The following is a 7,420-nucleotide window of genomic DNA, read 5'->3' on the forward strand; positions in this document are numbered from 1 at the left end:
GAGAGAGTGCTGCACTGTCAGAGGGTCAGTAGTGAGGGAGTGCTGCACTGCCAGAGGATCAGTACTGAGGGAGTGCCGCACTGTCAGAGGGTCAGTAGTGAGGGAGTGCTGCACTGTCAGAGGGTCAGTACTGAGGGAGTGCTGCACTGTCAGAGGGTCAGTACTGAGGGAGTGCTGCACTGTCAGAGGGTCAGTACTGAGGGAGTGCCGCACTGCCAGAGGGTCAGTACTGAGGGAGTGCTGCACTGTCAGAGGGTCAGTACTGAGGGAGTGCCGCACTGCCAGAGGGTCAGTACTGAGGGAGTGCTGCACTGTCAGGGGGTCAGTAGTGAGGCAGTGTCCAACAGCTCCTACTGGGTCACACTTGAAACCCCACAGCCCCCACTGGTAGACACCTCACGCCTTACAAACTGGTGACAGCCCCAACTTCCAATGACTCATTTCCTGGTTGATTGATGACATCACCACCTTCCAATGACTCACTTCCTGGTTGATTGATGACATCACCAACTGCAACGTGGTAACTGACCCGATAGATAGATAGAACAGTACAGCACAGAACAGGTCCTTCGGCCCTCGATGTTGTGCCGAGCAATGATCACCCTACTCAAACCCACGTATCCACCCTATACCCGTAACCCAACAACCCCCCCTTAACCTTACTTTTTAGGACACTACGGGCAATTTAGCAGGGCCAATCCACCTAACCCGCACATCTTTGGACTGTGGGAGGAAACCGGAGCACCCGGAGGAAACCCACGCACACACGGGGAGGACGTGCAGACTCCGCACAGACAGTGACCCAGCCGGGAATCTTACCTGGGACACTGGAGCTGTGAAGCATTTATGCTAACCACCATGCTACCGTGCTGCCCAGTTGTGAAGCCTCAGGTTTGTCCTTCAGCGGAAAATCTGACCAACCCTCCAACCACTTGAGGGCGGGCCAAGGAAGGTGTGGCCACTCGCTCCACAAGTGGAACAAGGGGAACAACTCAAATTGTAACTGTGACCGTCCGGGTCAGACCATCACCCACACACTGACCTCCTGCCCTGAGAGAACCATTCCTGGTGGCATCAAATCCACTCAGACTGTGTCAGCTGAAACTGTTGAAAGATTATTCACCTTGACATCGAACTGTAACTGCTTGTCCAGGCAAGTGAATTTGAAAGAAGCTTAACAATATTCAGCTTGTTTAAATATTAATTCAAGAGGGACTTGGATCAAATACATTTCAGATATTGGCTGAATCGTGTGAGTTTGAAGACTAAAAATTGGAAGTCACACAGTGATCAAAAGTCATCTGTTATTGGTAATGGAAGCTGGGGCAGCAAAGACATCAAAGGTTATGATGCAACATAAGAGCTCGTGGTGGAGGGGGCAACCCATAACTGGATAGAGGATTGGTTAGCTAACAGGTAACAGAGAGTGGGAATGCATGGGTCATTTTCTGGTTGGCAGTATGAGACCTCAAGTGTACAGTTAGCCAGGGTAACCCCCAGACAGTGGACCGAGGAGCGGACTTGGTAGAGAGATATCTGGCGACTGAAGTGCTAATGAAGCTGATGAAATCGGAGAGAACAACCCCAGAATACAGTCAAACAAAACTTCCCCTAAACCCAGAGCGAGAAGCCAAACCCCCCGAAAGACTTCAGTTCCACAACTAGAAGCCGACCCAATATACCTGTGTACACAGAGATATCCGTTAACCTGTGTACACAGGGATACCCGTTAACCTGTGTACATGGGGATGCCCGGTAACCTGTGTATACAGGGATACCCGGTAACCTGTGTACATGGGGATACCCAGTAACCTGTGTACATGGGGATACCCAGTAACCTGTGTACATAGGGATACCCGTTAACCTGTGTACACAGGGATACCCGGTAACCTGTGTACACAGAGATACCCGTTAACCTGTGTACATGGGGATAGACGGTAACCTGTGTATACAGAGGATACCTCGTAACCTGTGTACACAGGGATACCTGGTAACCTGTGTACACGGGTATACCCAGTAACCTGTGTACACGGAGATACCCGGTAACCAGTGTACACGGAGATACCCGGTAACCAGTGTACACGGAGATACCCGGTAACCTGTGTACATGGGGATTCCCGGTAACCTGTGTACACGGAGATACCCGGTAACCTGTGTACATGGGGATTCCCGGTAACCTGTGTACACGGACATACCCGGTAACCTGTGTACACAGGGATACCCGTTAACCTGTGTACACGGAGATACCCGGTAACCTGTGTACATGGGGATTCCCGGTAACCTGTGTACACGGAGATACCCAGTAACCTGTGTACATGGGGATACCCAGTAACCTGTGTACACGGGGATACCCAGTAACCTGTGTACATGGGGATACTCAGTAACCTGTGTACACGGAGATACCCGGTAACCTGTGTACATGGGGATACTCAGTAACCTGTGTACACGGAGATACCCAGTAACCTGTTTACACGGGGATACCCGGTAACCTGTGTACATGGTGATACCCGGTAATCTGTGTACACGGGGATACCCGGTAACCTGTGTACATGGGGATACCCGGTAACCTGTGTACACGGGGATACCCAGTAACCTGTTTACACGGGGATACTCAGTAACCTGTGTACATGGGGATACCCGGTAACCTGTGTACATGGGGATACCCAGTAACCTGTGTACACAGAGCTACCCAGTAACCTGTGTACACGGAGATACCCAGTAACCTGTGTACATGGGGATACCCAGTAACCTGTGTACACAGAGCTACCAAGTAACCTGTGTACATGGGGATACCCAGTAACCTGTGTACATGGGGATACCTGGTAACCTGTGTACACGGGGATACCCTAACCTGTGTACATGGGGATACCCAGTAACCTGTGTACATGGGGATACCCGGTAACCTGTGTACACGGGGATACCCAGTAACCTGTGTACATGGGGATACCCAGTAACCTGTGTACACGGAGCTACCCGGTAACCTGTGTACACAGGGATACCCGGTAACCTGTGTACATGGGGATACCCAGTAACCTGTGTACACGGGGATACCCAGTAACCTGTGTACATGGGGATACCCAGTAACCTGTGTACACGGAGATACCCAGTAACCTGTGTACATGGGGATACCCAGTAACCTGTGTACACAGAGCTACCAAGTAACCTGTGTACATGGGGATACCCAGTAACCTGTGTACATGGGGATACCCAGTAACCTGTGTACACAGAGCTACCCAGTAACCTGTGTACATGGGGATACCCAGTAACCTGTGTACACAGAGCTACCCAGTAACCTGTTTACACGGGGATACCCAGTAACCTGTGTACACGGAGATACCCAGTAACCTGTGTACATGGGGATACCCAGTAACCTGTGTACATGGGGATACCCAGTAACCTGTGTACATGGGGATACCCAGTAACCTGTGTACACGGAGATACCCAGTAACCTGTGTACATGGGGATACCCAGTAACCTGTGTACATGGGAATTCCTGGTAACCTGTGTACACGGGGATACCCAGTAACCTGTGTACATGGGGATACCCAGTAACCTGTGTACATGGGGATACCCAGTAACCTGTGTACACGGGGATACCCAGTAACCTGTGTACATGGGGATACCCAGTAACCTGTGTACATGGGGATACCCAGTAACCTGTGTACACAGAGCTACCCAGTAACCTGTGTACAAGGGGATACTCAGTAACCTGTGTACATGGGGATACCCAGTAACCTGTGTACATGGGGATACTCAGTAACCTGTGTACATGGGGATACCCAGTAACCTGTGTACATGGGGATACCTGTTAAAAACAGAATCCTGGGAGGATCAGCCATGTCCTAATCGCACAGTCACCGAACATGTCAATCAAATGAGAACTCGGATACATGTGATCCTTCTAATAGTAAAGGAACAAATGGAGAAAGCCCAGGGGGCCCAGACCAGGGTTTACAACAAGAGGTGCCATACCCCAGGTGGGAAATCATGTTTTGGTGCCGACAGCGTGCGAGTTCCTTGTGAGGTGGAAGGGACCCTATGAGGATCTCGAAAAGGTCGGCTTGCTTACCCACAAATAAGGCAGCCAGATCACAGAAAAACAGAGCAGATTTACCATGTAAATTTACTGAATAAGTGGAATGAAGCAGAGGCCTTATTAGCCATCCTAAAACCCGATCCAGTGGAAGAGGAATGCACGATAGACGTTCCAATGCGGGGTTTGAATCCTCAACAGAAACAGGTGCGTGAATTCTTGTGTTCTCTAATCCCCCGGGTGTATAATTTAGCTCAGTGGGCTAGGCAGCTGGTTTGTGATGCAGAACAAGGCCAGAAGCGCGGATTCAATTCCTGTACCGACCTCCCCGAACAGGCGCCAGAATGTGGCAACTAGGGGCTTTTCACAGTAACTTCATTGAAGTCAACTTGTGACAATAAGTGGTTATTATTAATAATGGTATGAATACAGCACAAAATTGTGACCCAGACCAGACAGAGGGTAAGAGTCTGACCTTATCAGCACAGGCAGCACGGTAGCGTAGTGGTTAGCACAATTGCTTCACAGCTCCAGGGAGGCGGCGGGGGACAACTGGATTTAGCGGGGGGGGGGGGGGGATAAGGGGCACGGGGGTGGGGGGGACAGCTGGATTCAGAGGGGGGGGGGGACAGCCAGATATTTAGCAGGGGGGGAAGGGTGGACAGCTGGATTCAGCGGGGGGGTGGGGGTGGGGGTTTAGCGCGGGAGGGGGATGAGGCGGGGGGGGTGCAGCCGGACTCAGTGGGGGGGGGGAGTGGAGGGGGGACAGCCAGATTCAGCAGGGGGTGGGGGGCACAGCCAGATTCAGCGGAGGGGGGGGGGTGAGGTGGGGGGGCATGAGGCAGGGAGGGTGCAGCCAGATTCAGCTGGGGGGGGGGAAGAGACAGCCGAACTCAGCTGGGGTGGGGGGGGTGGAGGGGGGCACAGCCGGATTCAGCGGGGGGGGGGGTGGAGGGGGGGACAGCCGGATTCAGGGGGGGGAGGGGTGGAGGGGGGACAGCCAGATTCAGCAGGGGGTGGGGGGTACAGCCGGATTCAGCGGGGGGGGGGGGGTGGTGGAGGGGGGACAGCCGGATTCAGGGGGGGGAGGGGTGGAGGGGGGACAGCCAGATTCAGCAGGGGGTGGGAGGGAGACAGCCGGATTCTGCGGGGGGGGGGGGGGTGAGGGGGAGTGGCAGCCGGAGTCAGTGGGGGGGGGGGGGGATGGAGTGGGAGACAGCCGGATTCAGCGGGGGTGGTGGGTGGGAGCAGTGAGATTCAGTGGGGGGGGGGGGGGGGGGGCGAACGTGGGGGCAGCCGGATTGAGCGGGGGTGGTGGGGTGGAGCAGTGAGATTCAGTGGGGGTGGGGGGGGGGGGTGAAGGTGGGGGCAGCCGGATTCAGCAGGGGTGGTGGGTGGGAGCAGTGAGATTCAGTGGGAGGGGGGGGGGGGGAAGGTGGGAGCAGCCGGATTGAGCGGGGGTGGTGGGGTGGAGCAGTGAGATTCAGTGGGGGTGGGGGGGGGTGAAGGTGGGGGCAGCCGGATTGAGCGGGGGTGGTGGGGTGGAGCAGTGAGATTCAGTGGGGGGGGGGGGGGGGGGGTGGGCAGCCAGATTTAGTGGGGGTGGGGCCACCCATTCAAAATGGCAGACTGAACTTTGGGAGGTCTCTCGACCCCTCGCTCTCCAGGGTCTCTTGGAAGTGGTGAAAGTGATGCTGCCAACATTACCTGGGTGACTGACCAAAGGCTGAGTGTTTTGACCCAAATTGTACGTGCTCATTTGGCCAAGTTGCAAAGCACCATTAAGAGGCTTTGATGATACAGAGGAGAGAATCCTGCATGCTGAATACGATGCTTCCTCTTTGGAGGCAAAAATTCAATTCTTGGAAACCGGGTTGAGTGGCCTGGCCGAGGGCCTGGAGGACTTGGAGATCTGAGGTCGGGAAAAGGAAATCCGAATTGTCGGTCTGCCAGAGGGTGTGAAGCTAAAACTCCTGCCACATTTTCTCAAGCTGGATGCAAAGGCCGGGCATTTCCAATTAGGAAGTGTGCACCATATCCTATTGAGATGCCAAGGGATGGTTTTCATTCCAGGCCCTTAATTATTCGCACCCACAGCCTTAAAGACCGCCAGAAGGTTCTGGTGACACCACAGCGAGGTGGGACCTGGCTACATGAGGCAGTGAGGATTTCTTTCTTCCAGGAACTATTGGTGGTGAAGTAGGTTAAGCAACGGAGCATTGACGAATGATGTCTTGCTTTTTCCTGTGACCTTGAAAATTGTATTTGACAACCCCATCAAGTCATTCAATATTCTGACTAGATTTTCAAGTAACAACATTAGAAGTTTCTGAATGTGAGGCTTTTCAGAAGTGTGCGCTGGACGGGCTGATTACTTCCTTCGATCCAGAGAAAATGTTTGACTGAGTTGAGTGGAAGTATTTGGTTTATATGTTGAGACACTTTGGGTTGGTGATATCAGTTATTCTATCATGGACGTGTGACAGCAGTTCTCACGAATGCTTTGAGATCATCGGATTTTGGGCTTCAGAGAGACTAGCAGATTGCCGTCTGTCCCCCTTGTTGTCTATGTGGGCCATTGAGCCACTGGTGGAGGCCATCAGGTTGGATTGCTTGATATCGGGGTTGGAATGCGGGATGGAGCAGCACAAGATTATGCCGGATGCGGATGACATACTGCTGCTTGTGTCAATCTTGCCGTTTCGGTCCTGGCTTTTACTGGAGCAGTGGACAGTTTCAGTGCATTCTCGGGCTACAAGATTAACTTTACTAGGTTAGAGTTGAGGGGGTAAACCCCGCCCCCTTTTTGATGGTCCCCCATGGGTTTAAATATCTTGGGGTCTCCATTACCCCTTCCGTTAGGCAGTTATATGGGACCAACATCCCCCCATTGATTGCGGCCATTTAGATAGGATCTCGATCAGTCATCGGCAGCCCCGGTTTCTTGGCTTGGGATAGTCGCCCTAATTTAAATGAACGTATTGCCTAGATTGTTAAATCCTTTACAAACGCTGTCTATTTTGTTGTCGGCTACAGTCATTAAAGAAATTAATGGAATGGTTGGTATATTTATTTGGAACAAAAAGAAACCTCACCTTCAGGTCACTAAGCTCCAGTTATCAGGTGCTGTGGGGGGTGTTGGGTCCCCTGAATATTGGGCTACATCAGCTGGCCTCTCATCTAAGATTCATTGGAGGCTGGGCTAGGATGGATCCGGCATCCATCTGCTTGACACTGAAACAGAAAGATCAATTTTCCCTCCACAGGTCCTCTTGTTTTATGCTAACATTAAGGCAGACTCTGCTAAAGGTGATAATCCTATTATTATTAATACCCAGAGAGCATGGAGGTTGGTCTGCCAACTCGAAGAGAGAGTCAAACTGACAT

The sequence above is a fragment of the Scyliorhinus canicula genome, chromosome 11, assembly GCF_902713615.1.
Source record: "Scyliorhinus canicula chromosome 11, sScyCan1.1, whole genome shotgun sequence".
Lineage (NCBI taxonomy): Eukaryota > Metazoa > Chordata > Chondrichthyes > Carcharhiniformes > Scyliorhinidae > Scyliorhinus > Scyliorhinus canicula.